The sequence below is a fragment of the Penaeus chinensis genome, chromosome 38 (assembly GCF_019202785.1).
Source record: "Penaeus chinensis breed Huanghai No. 1 chromosome 38, ASM1920278v2, whole genome shotgun sequence".
Lineage (NCBI taxonomy): Eukaryota > Metazoa > Arthropoda > Malacostraca > Decapoda > Penaeidae > Penaeus > Penaeus chinensis.
The window spans coordinates 2,628,803-2,645,773 of NC_061856.1; the positions used below are offsets into that span (position 1 = coordinate 2,628,803).

Consider the following 16,971-nt stretch of genomic DNA (forward strand, 5'->3'; position numbering starts at 1 on the left):
ACGGCGGGGCTTCGGCAAAGTCGGGGTGGGGGGAGTCCATGCCCTTAGCAAGAAGCTGTTCTTTGAGCTGATGGCGTATCAACACCCTGGCTGTATGAGACAGCCAGGAGTTGTTTGCAACGAGCTCGTTGTCTTGTTCGAGGCATCTGACTAATTTTTGTCTTAGGCTTGTGTTCCTGGGAGCCTGGATGACCTTTGACAGGAATTGTGTTGCCGTTAGATCGATTCGTGAGTCCAGGGGGAGAAGGTTTGCCTCCATCAGGAGGTTGAGGACCTTCGTCCACCTCGGGGCACCCAGAATGATCCTGGCAGCTTCATTTTGGACTGTTTCTAATTTGTCTGTGTGCTTTTTCTTTGCAGCATTTAGAGCGACTGAGGCATAATCCACAATGGGCCAGACAGCATGTACATAGAATGATCTTAGTACTTTGTGTCTGGCCCCTATGCGTCTCCCAGTCATTGCTCTCATGACAGACAGTCTTGCTTTGGTTCGGTCAACCAGGTACTGGACCTCCTTATGGAAGGAGAGGGTCCGGTCTATCCTTACCCCAAGGTATAGGTAGTCCTTGACCCATTCTAATTCCACTCCCTGGATTTTCAGTCTTGTGCCTCGAACTCTCTGTCTCAAAGCCATGGCTTTGGATTTGGCAGCAGAGATCTTTAGTCCTGTCCTACAACACTCCTCTGACACGAAGTCCAGACAACGCTGGGCTTTATTCTGGCTGCGTGGTCCAGTCGAGGTGATAGCGAGATCGTCTGCATACGAGATGATCTGGCACCCCACTGGGAGGTTTATGTTGAGGATGCAGGACATTAAAGTGTTGAATAGGGCTGGACTGAGAACCCCACCCTGTGGCGTTCCATTTTCGAGCGGCATGTGCTGCGATAGGTGACCCTGGAATTTGACATTGGCAGTCCTGTTCCTGAAGTAGTCACCTATCCAAGCCAAGAGCTTTCCTCTGATTCCCTTCTGGATCAGGCTTTCCTGAATGGCAAGCGGACTTGCCAGTTCAAAAGCCTTCTCCAGGTCAAGGAATACTACCACAGCTGGGCCCTTGCTGATTGTGCTTAAGAGCGTGGCTAAGCTGTGTGCTGTGCCAATGCCCCTTGTGAACCCGTGGAGGTGTTCGTGCGGGGGGTCCCGTTTTCCGTTGAAGCCGGTTTAGTACCATCCTCTCGGCCGTCTTGGCCAGGCAGCTGAGCAGAGAGATGGGGCGGTACTTCCCCGGCTCCTTTGGTTTTGGGACGGGAACTATGGTAGCCCTCTTCCAACTCTGGGGTAGAGTGGAAGTTTCCCAGGACTTTTTGATGAGTTGCAAGAGTGCACGCTCACCTGCTAGTCCTAGGTGGGAGATAATGGGGTACGAGATCCCATCAGAGCCCGGGGCTGTGTTGGAACTGGTTTTATAGGCTTTCCTTAGTTCCCTCAGAGAAAAGATAACGTCGGAGTTATCGGGTTCGACTGCCCTTTCTCTGATCTGAGCGTGTCTGTCTGGCTGTAGACGCTCTTGTCTTGCCCTCAGCTCGGCTGGCAGACTGTTGCTGCTCGTTCTCGCAGAGAACTCGTGCACCAGTCTGTTAGCCTCTGCTTGGGGGTCGTGATGGGTGCACCTCGGGGCTGAGCGGCTGGTAGCTCGCTTGACCCGTTGCCACAGCTCTGAAAGGGTGGTTTGGTGGTCGAAGGACTCACACCATTCCAGCCACTTTTCCTGCCTGACTCTGTTGGCAGTTTCCTTGGCATCCGTGACAGCTTCCCTTAGGAGGGATAGGTTGTCAGGGGTTCTTTGCCTTCGGAATAGTTTTCGGCACATGTTCACCCTGTGGTTGACCTCCCTGATCTCGTCATTGAAGTACCAGGCGTCTTTGTGACTTCTGGACCCAGGCCGAGTTTTGGGTATGGTCTGTGAGGCTGCTTCATTAATGGCGTTTAGCAGGCTGGCTTCGAGCACTTCCACATTTTCGCTTTGTGGGGGATTGTTGCATCTCAGACAGAGGGCCAAGGCGTTTTGAAACGCCTGCCAGTTGGCCTTGTTTTTTTTCCATCTTGGATTCGGTCTTAGGATTTCGGCTGGGCCAGCATCCATGAGGGTAGTTATAGTGCCGTAATGGTCACTTGTGACGGTCTCATCGACACACCAGCCAATCCTCCCCACTAGAGTCGCAGTGGCCAGGGTGAGATCTAGGACCCCTCCTCTGACGTGCGTTGGCTCTTGGGTGTTGAGGAGAGCGATCTCAGGGAATGTCTCTAGCACATCGGCTATGTGATAGCCGGCCGCATCCGGTGCCCGGCAGGGAGCCAGGATGGGGTGGTGTGCATTGAAGTCTCCCCCTATGATCACTCGGTCGTGTGCAGCAGAAGCACAGACCTGGCTGATGTCTAAGCTTTTAAAGCGTGGCCGGCTGTACACATTGTACAGTTTGAGGGCCCCCCCGGCCAGGTGAACCTCGACGGCAAGGGATTCAACATCGTCTCCACAGTGCGATGCATCGGCTATTGCGGAGCAGGGGATTGTTGCTCTCACAAGGGTGATCAAGCCTCTCTTGCCAGGTGTTCGTGGTAGTGTGAAGGCATGGTACCCTGAGAAGCGAACAGTGTCCACTGTTAATGTTTCCTGGAGCATGACAATGTCAATGTTCCTTGATCGCACTACTGCTTGGAGAAAAGCGTTCTTTGCAGAGAAGCTATTGATATTCCACTGTAGGATGCTTAGATGGTGTGTCATGATGTTACTCAGTGATAGTTACATCAGAGACATCGTCGGAGTCTGACAACTCCATTGCGAGGTCCTCGCTGGTTGAGGGCTCCTCGTCTGTTGTCAGGCTATCCTTGGGTCCACTGGGGGGTGGAGAGCCTTTGGTAGCTCTGACTTTGGTTGGTTCGGCTTTTCTCTCAGGCTTTTTCTTGGCTGGCCTTGCTGGCCTTGCCTGGGCAAGGTCAGCGTGATCTGGCTCTGGCTGCACAGATTCAGCCTGTTTTGGCTCTGCCTGTGAAGGCATGGCCTGGTTTGGAGTGGGGAAGGGAGTCTCGTCCTGGGGTGAGGGTGAGGCTGGTTTTTCTCTAGCCAGCTTTCTTCCCTTCAGGGCTGCGACAGTCTGGGTCATTGCCGTCATGGCGACCGAAACTGCCTTCTCGGCCTCCTCACTCGACCTCCCCAGGGCTGTTGCTACTGCTGTGACAACAGCAGTTAACAGGAGAGTCATATCGTCCTCGTCAAAGAGGAGATGATCATCTGTTGGGGAGGTTTTTGTGGTGCTCTTAGAAACTTTTTTCTTTAGTTTCTTTTTCTGCACCTTTGGCATTGTCGGAAACTCCTTTTTGTTGGAGACATCCGGTGTCGGCTGGGGGGCGGCTTCCTTCCTCTTAGGAGGTCGGGGGGCCTTTTCGCTTTTGTTCCTTCCCCAGACATGGGTGCCCGGTGGGGCAGGAACAAAGTCTGATCGGTTTTGAGCAACCTCTTGTCGCCTGAGGGCCGCCTTTTTCCTGACAGAGCAAGTCAGGCTCCAGGCATGATGCTTCTTGGCACAGTTGGGACATTTGGCTGTTGTGTCCCTCTTTTCCTCTTTGTATGCCTTGAGGCATACTTCTGTGTTGTGTGCCTTGCTACAGACACCACATTTAGGCTTGGCTGTACAGTTAGCCTTGTGGTGACCGTATTTCTGGCACTTGAAACACCGAAGTGGTTCTGGCACAAACGTTCGAAGGTTGTAGGTGCCCCAGTTACCCAGATCAAGGGTAGTGGTTGGGGCACCTTTCATGGTCACCAGGACTTGCCTGGTTGGGGTCTTCCCCTTCGACATTCGGGAAGCCTGCACGACCTGTGGGTGTGAAGCGATCAGCTCCACATCGTACGAGACTGAGAAGCCAAGTAGCACCATCTTGGTTCTCTTTTCCTCGGGACTTAGTGGGGAAAGACTCACTTTTCTCCCATCAGTTAGCTCCTTCGTTTCCCGGAGGAAATTTAAGGTAGCTTGATCTTTGGGCATTATGATCATGCCCTGATCTCGGGCGACCCGGATCGACAACCTGATTTTCCGTTGCAACTCCAATGCCCTGACCAATTGGTAGGCATTGTCGAAGCCTTCGGGTTTAGCTGGCACTTTGAACTGGGCGAAGCGTTTAGGGGGTCCCGACTCTTCATCAGAGTCGGTATCCGGCCTCGGACGCTTCGGCCCGCCCTTTCGGCTTTCGGGCTTGTTTGAGGAGGCAGGAGCTGATGCGGCTGGTTCAGCCTGCTCTCCCCTCTCAGTCGGGGAGGCCGTCTGTGAACTCAGGGGCCTCCCTGGCTTAGCTGCTGGCCTGGAGAGGCCAGCTCGCGAGTCAAGATCTTTGACTATTCGGTGGACAGACCCATTGGCTTCGGTCTTGTCCACCTTAGCAGCAGGGGTGACAGTGTCATCCTGTGCACGGGGCTTCCTTTTGCCACCGGAAGGCACATATGCCTTCATGGTGACTACCGTGGTCTGGGCCTTGCGCGGTTCGTCAACTTTAAGTTCAGTCTGTGGGGGGTGTTTGATTATTTTTTCCATGAATTGGTAAGTGCTTCATCCTCTCACGCCCCCACCCACCACGGAGTCCAACAAGGGGAAGCTGAGTGTCAGAACCAGTGTCTAACAGCAACAGGAGTGATGAGAGGATATACGCAGCCAATAGCCATTGTGACGGCACTCACGGACCATTGTGAGTGCCAATGGCGGCATGACTGCTTGACCCTAGCCTCCCGGGGGAGACCAGCCGATTGACCGTGACCGGGCCGGGATCAGGCCGCCTGTCTTGCTGGAATAGAGGACCAAAGAGGCGTGTTGCTAGCCGCAGGGCGTACTCGTTCACGGCATCGCTCAACCTCCAGGACACCCGTCTCCACAGCGCACAAGGCTGCCACGCACGGCAAATGCGTGGGTAGGTGTAAACCCCTGGGGAGAGACCAGAGGGGATGCCCTTCCACCTACGAGACATCATTGTTTGGAGCCCTTTTGCTCAGCCCTCTGAGGCAGCCACCCAAAGGTTGCTTCACCGCAGTGAGGGAAGAGGAGTCTTGCACTTTTACCAGGCAGTTCCTTTCATCCCTCTGAAGCAACCACCCAAAGGTTGTTTCACCTCAGTGAGGAAGGAAAGGACCTGTGTCTTTTCAAAGTAGTTCCCCCTTCCCTCTAAAACAGCCACCCAAAGGCTGTTTCACCTCAGTGAGGGAAGGGAGGTTTTGCGTTCTTGTCAGGCAGGCACTTCCTTCGTTCCCCTGAAGCAACCACCCAAAGGTTGTTTCACCTCAGTGGGGAAGGAAAGGACCTGTGTCTTTTCAAAGGGATTCCTCCTTCCCTCTGAGACAGTCATCCAAAGGCTGCCTCACCTCAGTGAGGGAAGGGAGGTTTTGCACTTTTGCCAGCTGGTTCCTTTCATCCCTCAGAAGCAACCACCCAAAGGTTGTTTCACCTGAGTGAGGAAGGAAAGGACCTGTGTCTTTTCAAAGTAGTTCACCCTTCCCTCTAAAACAGCCACCCAAAGGCTGTTTCACCTCAGTGAGGGAAGGGAGGTTTTGCGTTCTTGCCAGGCAGTTCCTTACATTCCTCTGAAGCAACCACCCAAAGGTTGTTTCACCTCAGTGAGGAAGGAAAGGACCTGTGTCTTTTCAAAGTGTTTCCCCCTTCCCTCTGAAGCAGCCATCCAAAGGCTGTTTCACCTCAGTGAGGGAAGGGGGGGTTTTGTCCTTTTTGTCAGCTGGTTCCTTTCATCCCTCTGAAGCAACCATCCAAAGGTTGTTTCACCTCAGTGAGGGGGGGGGGGGCGATACTCGGAAACCATTCCGGACGTCTAGACGGGAGCGGTCGCCTGTGTGAAGGGCAGGGCCACAAACCGACCGAGAAGCGGGGCGGCACGGGGAATGGTTACCCCGGCGGCCCCCGGCCGGCTGCGTGGCGCGAGCCCGCGACCTTTGCCGTGCCCAGCGACATGAAATGAGCCTTAATGGCGGGGAGGCATTGTTTTTTCTCCCTAATCACGTAATCTAAATGAACAGCCAGAATATAAATTGCTGAAATGGGAAACGTGTATCGTAGATGGAAGGTACATAACAGTACACCTAGAAAACATATTCTCATACCTACGTTTATCTACTTAAAACACACGCATGTGCACATATATGATGCAATTGTGCAAAAAGCCCTACTTGGTATATATATCTCATGCAAAAAATAACATCATTATGAGTTAAGCTTATTTACTATGTGTGTTTGATTTATTAGGTTTATATAGCTAACCAAATGGGTTTTGATTACATTTGGGTTTCGAAAACGGGTGAATTTTAGAAACCAATTCCTCGGTAGTATAGTGGTTAGTATCCCCGCCTGTCACGCGGGAGACCGGGTTCGCTTCCCCGCCGGGGAGGAATTACAGTTTTACCCTGTTTTGTAAGGAATTGTTATAAACTGACATGGAATAACAAACCTTAATGGGAACGTAAATCAAGATGGAAATCAATTAATAATTTCAATAAAAAAGTTACAAAAGCATATAAAACCAAACATACACATACAAAAAAGTAAACATGCACATATTTACCTACAAATTTGCAATAATGAAAACAAGGTTTTTGAGATGTTTGAACTTTATTTTAAAGTAGTGGGAAGATCCCAAAGTATACAAATAGCTCAATTTTATTACAAAATGGGCACATTAGTTACGTTTTATTTACTGTATATGCAAGCAACGAGTGTATGATTCATGGCGCATCCAGAAAAATCCGGTTTCAAAAAACGGTAAATCAAAAAACCCAAAAATTCCTGGGTAGTATGGGTGTTAGTATCCCCCCCCTGTCACGCGGGGGGAGGGGGTTTCGATTCCCCCGGTCCCCCCGCTTTGTTTTTTTCACCCAAACTTGTAATTAACTCCAGGTGTGCTGGGGGCAGGATTTTAGTATGGGCCAGGGTGTGTCCACATTCCGGTAGGCAATGACTCCGCCCCCTCTGGGGCCTCCTGCTGGCCCAAAAACCCCCCCCCCCCCCCGTTTCGCCGGGGCCCAAACAAGGAAACCAGTTCCCATGGTTAGCCACGAGGAGGCACTGGGGAAAGTCTCGATTGAGGGAGAGGCTATTAACGGGCGGGGCAGGCTTATGCATAGCGCTCTCTTTTTCGCATTAGGCATCTGAAGTGAGAAAGCATGCAAGCACTTAATACTATCGGGGTTAACAAATATTCACTTCACATCCTGAGCATGAACACCCTTTCCATCCCTGAACGTTTACATAAAAACACAAAGGAAAGTATACGATTTATTTGAACATCAGAAAAAAATGGTTTCGAACTGTAATTTAGAAACCAAATTTCCCTCGGTTAGATATTGGTTATTTCCCGCCGGGCACGCGGGATTCCGGGTTTCGATTCCCCCGGGGAGAAAATTGTTTTTTCCCCTTTTTTGTAATCTAACCGTAAAACCCCAGAATTTTAATTGCTGAAATGGGAAACGTGAATCAAAAAAAAAATAAAAGAAATTTGTAAGATATTGTTTTTTATACATTAAACCTACACTTTTAAAAACACTTTTGGGAAGATTCTGCACATACTACGTATACCTATGCAAAAAATATGCATGAGCTTGAATCCCTTTATACAGTTGTGCAAAAACTAATTTTTCCCATTTTCATTTGTAAATAACATACTTATAAAAGTTAATTTACTAAGTACCATGCATGTTTTATTTTTTTATGAGGTTATTTAGCTAACGCCTGTCCACATCCAAAAAAAGGGAAATTTTTCATTTTATTTGGGTTTCGAAAACATATGCCATTTAGAAACCAATTCCTCGGTAGTATAGTGGTTAGTATCCCCGCCTGTCACGCGGGAGACCGGGGTTCGATTCCCCGCCGGGGAGGTAATGTTTTTTCATCTTTTATCCCGTTTTGTAAGTGAATTGTTATAATTGACATGAAATGACTTAAAGGAAACTTGAATCAGGATGGAAATCAAGTAATATATTACAATGAAAGTGATACATATACATATAAACTAAACATACTTATATAGTATACATGCAGTCAAATTAATTATCATTTATACCTACCAAAACACACATGTAAATATTGCAATAATGATACAAGGTTTTTGAGATGTTTTAACTTAGAGAAGGGGACCTATTATGCTTGTACTCAATTTTATGTTTGTTTTAAAAAACTTAATTTAAATACTAGGTTTTCTGTTTGGGGGTTCAATCATATTATTTATCATTTATGTGAGCAACCATAAAATTGTTGTTTCTAAAACCTGTAAAATTTTGAAACCAATTCCTCTTTTGTATAGTGGGTTAGTACTCCGCCTGTCACGCGGGAGACCGTTTCAATTCCCCGCCGGGGAGACATTGTTTTTTTCCCCTAATCATGTAATCTAATTGTATACCGAATATAAATTGCTGAAATGGAAACGTGTATCATAGATGGAAGGGACTTAACAGTACACCAAGAAACATATTTCAACTTACGTTTCATCTACTTAAACACACGCATGTGCATATAATGATACAATGTGCAAAAAACCTACTTGGTATATATATCTCATGCAAAAATAACATCATATAGATCAACTTAGTTTATCTATGATGTGTTTGATTTTATAGTTATATGCTAACAATAATGGATTTTGGATTACATATGGTTTCTAAAACGGGTGATGTTAGTAACCAATTCCTCGGTAGTATAGTGGTTAGTATCCCGCCTGTCACGCGGGAGACCGGGGTTCGATTCCCCGCCGGGGAGCATCGTTTTTTTCACCCTAAACTGTATATTTATACCGATAGGGTGCTGAAGGGCAGAATGTGTATTGGAGCATGGAGTGTCCACATGACGGTGGCAACCTGACACTATTCCTACTAGGCCTCCTGCTGCTCCGAAATTTCACCCCTTCCCCCCCCAGTTTAGCCTGGGACTATCAAGGTAACCCATTCCCATAGATACTCGAGGAGGCACTGCAGAATTCTCGATGACGTAGTAGGCTATTAACTTGGCAGGAGGCTTCTGCATAGCTGACTCTCTTTTTCGATTAGGCCATCTGTAAGTGAGAAAGCATGCAACACTTTAATTTACTATCTAAGTTACCACACAATTACTTACACATTCTTGACTTGAAGCACTCAATCCCTTACATGAACGTTTATATAAAAAAAATAGGTATTATACATGATTTATGTGAGCACTTGAAAAATCTTGGATTTCGAAAACTGTAAATTATAGAAACCTAATTCCTCGGTATATAGTGTGTTGTACACCGCTGTCACGGGGAAGACCGGGTTCTATTCCCCGCGGAGAAATTACAATTTTAACCACTTTGTAAGGGATTTTGATATAATTGAATTAAAAACAAAACCTTAATATGAAGTAAATAAGAATGGCTTTTTGTAATGCACTACTAAATAGTGACTACAACATATATATATATATATAAATATCACAGGAAAAATAGTATTTGAGAGGATTAGTGTAACAATATACATAATACACTTTTGCAAAAAGCCCTACTTGGTATATGTATCTCATACAAAAATAACATCATTATGAGATCAGTTTATTTACTACGTGTGTTTGATTTATTAGGTTTATATAGCTAACCAAATGGATTTTGATTACATATGGGTTTCGAAAACGGGTGATTTTTAGAAACCAATTCCTCGGTAATATAGTGGTTAGTATCCCCGCCTGTCACGCGGGAGGAATTTCAGTTTTACCCTAGTTTTGTAAGGAATTATTATAACTGACATGGAATAACAAACCTTAATGGGAACGTGAATCAAGATGGAAATCAATTGATATATTACAGTCAAAATGCTACATATGCATATAAAACCAAACATACACATACATAGTAAACATGCACATATTTACCTACTTATTTGCAATAATGAAACAAGATTTTTGAGATGTTTGAACTTTATCTTAGTAGTAGGAGATCCCTAAAGTATACAAATAGCTCAATTTTATTACAAAATAAGCACATTCATTACAGTATTATTTACTGTATATGCAAGCATGCGAGTGTATGATTCATGTGTGCATCCAGAAAATTCTCGGTCTCAAAAACCTGTAAATTTAGAAACCAATTCCTCGGTAGTATAGTGGTTAGTATCCCCGCCTGTCACGCGGGAGACCGGGGTTCGATTCCCCGCCGGGGAGACATTGTTTTTTCACCCAAACTTGTAATTAACCCCAGGGGGGCTGAGGGGCAGGAGTTGGTATGGAGCGAGGGTGTGTCCACATGCCGGTTGGCAATGACACCCCCCCCCCCCCCAGTTTAGCCCACAAGGTACCCAGTTCCCATGGGTAGCCACGAGGAGGCAGTGCAGAAGTCTCGATGACGGAGAGGCTATTAACTGGCAGGGGAGGCTTCTGCATAGCTGCTCTCTTTTTCGCATTAGGCATCTGTAAGTAAGAAAGCATGCAAGCACTTAATACTATCTAAGTTACCACACAATTACTTCACATCCTGAGCATGAAGCACTCATCCATACATGAACGTTTACATGTAAACACATAGGTAGTATACATGATTTATGTGAGCATCAGAAAAATCTTGGTTTCGAAAACCTGTAACTATAGAAACCAATTCCTCGGTAGTATAGTGGTTAGTATCCCCGCCTGTCACGCGGGATACCGGGGTTCGATTCCCCGCCGGGAAGGAATTATTTTTCATCATTTATTCCTGTTTTGTAAGTGAATTCTTATAATTGACATGAAATGGGGGGGGGGGGGGGTTGGTTTGCGAAGTTCTAGCTTCGCCCGGGCCTTCTAGATATGGCCCGGCCTGTGTCAGCTTTTTTACGGCTGTCTCATTGAGTTGTCTGACACTCGGTGCTTACCGTGGCGGCGGGATTGCCAGCAAGCGCTCCTGCCGCCATGGTGTAAGCATTTCGCATAGCCTCTTTACCAGCACGGCGGCTGTTGTGGGCGGTCCATGTCTCAGGAATTGTGTATGGTTACAATTTTCTAGGTAGTGGACTAGTGTGGCGTTCGGCTCACCGCAGTGCTTGCAGCACCATTCATCGCGTTCGATTGTTGGGATAATCTGCCATGCACAGTGGTAACCTAGGCGCATTCTGTGAAGAATGACTTCGGTACCTCTGTTGCTTACTTCAGAGAGTGCCAGTGGTTCAGAGCCTGTGGCGTCTGAGTACCAGCTGGCCGAGGGGGAGGTTCTCGTTTCCTCTCTGTGGAGCTGCCGTAGGAAGGTACGACCGACCAAGGCACACTTCTCCATAAGTAATTTTCGGCTCGGTTTTATCGTCATGGGATTTGGGGGGCATACCCCTGCCAGCGACGGCTACTCTGTCAGCAAGCTCGTTCCCTCTGATGCCGATGTGGCTTGGGACCCAGTTGATGATAATTCTTCTACCCTGAGCAAGAATTCTCTGTGCCATTGTGAGAATCGTGGTCAGTAGGTAGATGTTGTCTGTGGGTGAGCTGTGCTGAAGACAGTCAATGGCTGCCCTGGAGTCTGTGTGTATGACCACGTGTCCTTCCCTTAGGGACGCGTGGCCTAGGGCTCCCATGATTGCAACTGCCTCTGCCTGTAGCGAGGAGGCGTTGTCTGTTACCCTCATGGATCGCGTGGCATCCCTAGCTGCAAAGCCGGCGCCTGCAGTGTGGCTCAAGGGATCGACCGATCCATCCGTGTAGTATGTTCTACTACCCGGAGGAGTGATGGCTGCAATGACCCTGTGGGCTTCTGCCTTTAGGCTAGGCATGGGGTATAGGCTCTTTTTCATTGACAGGCTCATTATGTTGAACTCTATCAGGCTCAGTGCCCACGGCGGGGCTTCGGCAAAGTCGGGGTGGGGGGAGTCCATGCCCTTAGCAAGAAGCTGTTCTTTGAGCTGATGGCGTATCAACACCCTGGCTGTATGAGACAGCCAGGAGTTGTTTGCAACGAGCTCGTTGTCTTGTTCGAGGCATCTGACTAATTTTTGTCTTAGGCTTGTGTTCCTGGGAGCCTGGATGACCTTTGACAGGAATTGTGTTGCCGTTAGATCGATTCGTGAGTCCAGGGGGAGAAGGTTTGCCTCCATCAGGAGGTTGAGGACCTTCGTCCACCTCGGGGCACCCAGAATGATCCTGGCAGCTTCATTTTGGACTGTTTCTAATTTGTCTGTGTGCTTTTTCTTTGCAGCATTTAGAGCGACTGAGGCATAATCCACAATGGGCCAGACAGCATGTACATAGAATGATCTTAGTACTTTGTGTCTGGCCCCTATGCGTCTCCCAGTCATTGCTCTCATGACAGACAGTCTTGCTTTGGTTCGGTCAACCAGGTACTGGACCTCCTTATGGAAGGAGAGGGTCCGGTCTATCCTTACCCCAAGGTATAGGTAGTCCTTGACCCATTCTAATTCCACTCCCTGGATTTTCAGTCTTGTGCCTCGAACTCTCTGTCTCAAAGCCATGGCTTTGGATTTGGCAGCAGAGATCTTTAGTCCTGTCCTACAACACTCCTCTGACACGAAGTCCAGACAACGCTGGGCTTTATTCTGGCTGCGTGGTCCAGTCGAGGTGATAGCGAGATCGTCTGCATACGAGATGATCTGGCACCCCACTGGGAGGTTTATGTTGAGGATGCAGGACATTAAAGTGTTGAATAGGGCTGGACTGAGAACCCCACCCTGTGGCGTTCCATTTTCGAGCGGCATGTGCTGCGATAGGTGACCCTGGAATTTGACATTGGCAGTCCTGTTCCTGAAGTAGTCACCTATCCAAGCCAAGAGCTTTCCTCTGATTCCCTTCTGGATCAGGCTTTCCTGAATGGCAAGCGGACTTGCCAGTTCAAAAGCCTTCTCCAGGTCAAGGAATACTACCACAGCTGGGCCCTTGCTGATTGTGCTTAAGAGCGTGGCTAAGCTGTGTGCTGTGCCCATGCCCCTTGTGAACCCGTGAAGGTGTTCGTGCGGGGGTCCCGTTTTCCATTGAAGCCGGTTTAGTACCATCCTCTCGGCCGTCTTGGCCAGGCAGCTGAGCAGAGAGATGGGGCGGTACTTCCCCGGCTCCTTTGGTTTTGGGACGGGAACTATGGTAGCCCTCTTCCAACTCTGGGGTAGAGTGGAAGTTTCCCAGGACTTGTTGATGAGTTGCAAGAGTGCACGCTCACCTGCTAGTCCTAGGTGGGAGATAATGGGGTACGAGATCCCATCAGAGCCCGGGGCTGTGTTGGAACTGGTTTTATAGGCTTTCCTTAGTTCCCTCAGAGAAAAGATAACGTCGGAGTTATCGGGTTCGACTGCCCTTTCTCTGATCTGAGCGTGTCTGTCTGGCTGTAGACGCTCTTGTCTTGCCCTCAGCTCGGCTGGCAGACTGTTGCTGCTCGTTCTCGCAGAGAACTCGTGCACCAGTCTGTTAGCCTCTGCTTGGGGGTCGTGATGGGTGCACCTCGGGGCTGAGCGGCTGGTAGCTCGCTTGACCCGTTGCCACAGCTCTGAAAGGGTGGTTTGGTGGTCGAAGGACTCACACCATTCCAGCCACTTTTCCTGCCTGACTCTGTTGGCAGTTTCCTTGGCATCCGTGACAGCTTCCCTTAGGAGGGATAGGTTGTCAGGGGTTCTTTGCCTTCGGAATAGTTTTCGGCACATGTTCACCCTGTGGTTGACCTCCCTGATCTCGTCATTGAAGTACCAGGCGTCTTTGTGACTTCTGGACCCAGGCCGAGTTTTGGGTATGGTCTGTGAGGCTGCTTCATTAATGGCGTTTAGCAGGCTGGCTTCGAGCACTTCCACATTTTCGCTTTGTGGGGGATTGTTGCATCTCAGACAGAGGGCCAAGGCGTTTTGAAACGCCTGCCAGTTGGCCTTGTTTTTTTTCCATCTTGGATTCGGTCTTAGGATTTCGGCTGGGCCAGCATCCATGAGGGTAGTTATAGTGCCGTAATGGTCACTTGTGACGGTCTCATCGACACACCAGCCAATCCTCCCCACTAGAGTCGCAGTGGCCAGGGTGAGATCTAGGACCCCTCCTCTGACGTGCGTTGGCTCTTGGGTGTTGAGGAGAGCGATCTCAGGGAATGTCTCTAGCACATCGGCTATGTGATAGCCGGCCGCATCCGGTGCCCGGCAGGGAGCCAGGATGGGGTGGTGTGCATTGAAGTCTCCCCCTATGATCACTCGGTCGTGTGCAGCAGAAGCACAGACCTGGCTGATGTCTAAGCTTTTAAAGCGTGGCCGGCTGTACACATTGTACAGTTTGAGGGCCCCCCCGGCCAGGTGAACCTCGACGGCAAGGGATTCAACATCGTCTCCACAGTGCGATGCATCGGCTATTGCGGAGCAGGGGATTGTTGCTCTCACAAGGGTGATCAAGCCTCTCTTGCCAGGTGTTCGTGGTAGTGTGAAGGCATGGTACCCTGAGAAGCGAACAGTGTCCACTGTTAATGTTTCCTGGAGCATGACAATGTCAATGTTCCTTGATCGCACTACTGCTTGGAGAAAAGCGTTCTTTGCAGAGAAGCTATTGATATTCCACTGTAGGATGCTTAGATGGTGTGTCATGATGTTACTCAGTGATAGTTACATCAGAGACATCGTCGGAGTCTGACAACTCCATTGCGAGGTCCTCGCTGGTTGAGGGCTCCTCGTCTGTTGTCAGGCTATCCTTGGGTCCACTGGGGGGTGGAGAGCCTTTGGTAGCTCTGACTTTGGTTGGTTCGGCTTTTCTCTCAGGCTTTTTCTTGGCTGGCCTTGCTGGCCTTGCCTGGGCAAGGTCAGCGTGATCTGGCTCTGGCTGCACAGATTCAGCCTGTTTTGGCTCTGCCTGTGAAGGCATGGCCTGGTTTGGAGTGGGGAAGGGAGTCTCGTCCTGGGGTGAGGGTGAGGCTGGTTTTTCTCTAGCCAGCTTTCTTCCCTTCAGGGCTGCGACAGTCTGGGTCATTGCCGTCATGGCGACCGAAACTGCCTTCTCGGCCTCCTCACTCGACCTCCCCAGGGCTGTTGCTACTGCTGTGACAACAGCAGTTAACAGGAGAGTCATATCGTCCTCGTCAAAGAGGAGATGATCATCTGTTGGGGAGGTTTTTGTGGTGCTCTTAGAAACTTTTTTCTTTAGTTTCTTTTTCTGCACCTTTGGCATTGTCGGAAACTCCTTTTTGTTGGAGACATCCGGTGTCGGCTGGGGGGCGGCTTCCTTCCTCTTAGGAGGTCGGGGGGCCTTTTCGCTTTTGTTCCTTCCCCAGACATGGGTGCCCGGTGGGGCAGGAACAAAGTCTGATCGGTTTTGAGCAACCTCTTGTCGCCTGAGGGCCGCCTTTTTCCTGACAGAGCAAGTCAGGCTCCAGGCATGATGCTTCTTGGCACAGTTGGGACATTTGGCTGTTGTGTCCCTCTTTTCCTCTTTGTATGCCTTGAGGCATACTTCTGTGTTGTGTGCCTTGCTACAGACACCACATTTAGGCTTGGCTGTACAGTTAGCCTTGTGGTGACCGTATTTCTGGCACTTGAAACACCGAAGTGGTTCTGGCACAAACGTTCGAAGGTTGTAGGTGCCCCAGTTACCCAGATCAAGGGTAGTGGTTGGGGCACCTTTCATGGTCACCAGGACTTGCCTGGTTGGGGTCTTCCCCTTCGACATTCGGGAAGCCTGCACGACCTGTGGGTGTGAAGCGATCAGCTCCACATCGTACGAGACTGAGAAGCCAAGTAGCACCATCTTGGTTCTCTTTTCCTCGGGACTTAGTGGGGAAAGACTCACTTTTCTCCCATCAGTTAGCTCCTTCGTTTCCCGGAGGAAATTTAAGGTAGCTTGATCTTTGGGCATTATGATCATGCCCTGATCTCGGGCGACCCGGATCGACAACCTGATTTTCCGTTGCAACTCCAATGCCCTGACCAATTGGTAGGCATTGTCGAAGCCTTCGGGTTTAGCTGGCACTTTGAACTGGGCGAAGCGTTTAGGGGGTCCCGACTCTTCATCAGAGTCGGTATCCGGCCTCGGACGCTTCGGCCCGCCCTTTCGGCTTTCGGGCTTGTTTGAGGAGGCAGGAGCTGATGCGGCTGGTTCAGCCTGCTCTCCCCTCTCAGTCGGGGAGGCCGTCTGTGAACTCAGGGGCCTCCCTGGCTTAGCTGCTGGCCTGGAGAGGCCAGCTCGCGAGTCAAGATCTTTGACTATTCGGTGGACAGACCCATTGGCTTCGGTCTTGTCCACCTTAGCAGCAGGGGTGACAGTGTCATCCTGTGCACGGGGCTTCCTTTTGCCACCGGAAGGCACATATGCCTTCATGGTGACTACCGTGGTCTGGGCCTTGCGCGGTTCGTCAACTTTAAGTTCAGTCTGTGGGGGGTGTTTGATTATTTTTTCCATGAATTGGTAAGTGCTTCATCCTCTCACGCCCCCACCCACCACGGAGTCCAACAAGGGGAAGCTGAGTGTCAGAACCAGTGTCTAACAGCAACAGGAGTGATGAGAGGATATACGCAGCCAATAGCCATTGTGACGGCACTCACGGACCATTGTGAGTGCCAATGGCGGCATGACTGCTTGACCCTAGCCTCCCGGGGGAGACCAGCCGATTGACCGTGACCGGGCCGGGATCAGGCCGCCTGTCTTGCTGGAATAGAGGACCAAAGAGGCGTGTTGCTAGCCGCAGGGCGTACTCGTTCACGGCATCGCTCAACCTCCAGGACACCCGTCTCCACAGCGCACAAGGCTGCCACGCACGGCAAATGCGTGGGTAGGTGTAAACCCCTGGGGAGAGACCAGAGGGGATGCCCTTCCACCTACGAGACATCATTGTTTGGAGCCCTTTTGCTCAGCCCTCTGAGGCAGCCACCCAAAGGTTGCTTCACCGCAGTGAGGGAAGAGGAGTCTTGCACTTTTACCAGGCAGTTCCTTTCATCCCTCTGAAGCAACCACCCAAAGGTTGTTTCACCTCAGTGAGGAAGGAAAGGACCTGTGTCTTTTCAAAGTAGTTCCCCCTTCCCTCTAAAACAGCCACCCAAAGGCTGTTTCACCTCAGTGAGGGAAGGG

The 16,971-nt window shown here is 49.6% G+C and overlaps 2 non-coding genes across 2 annotated transcripts; both read left to right on the forward strand.

The window, feature by feature from the left end:
* The first annotated feature begins 7,790 nt into the window (after positions 1 to 7,790).
* On the forward strand, positions 7,791 to 7,862 carry Trnad-guc. Its single transcript has one exon. It is a non-coding gene; the product is annotated as a tRNA-Asp (tRNA).
* A 2,215-nt stretch (positions 7,863 to 10,077) lies between these two features.
* On the forward strand, positions 10,078 to 10,149 carry Trnad-guc. The gene has a single exon. It is a non-coding gene; the product is annotated as a tRNA-Asp (tRNA).
* The last annotated feature ends 6,822 nt before the right edge of the window (positions 10,150 to 16,971 follow it).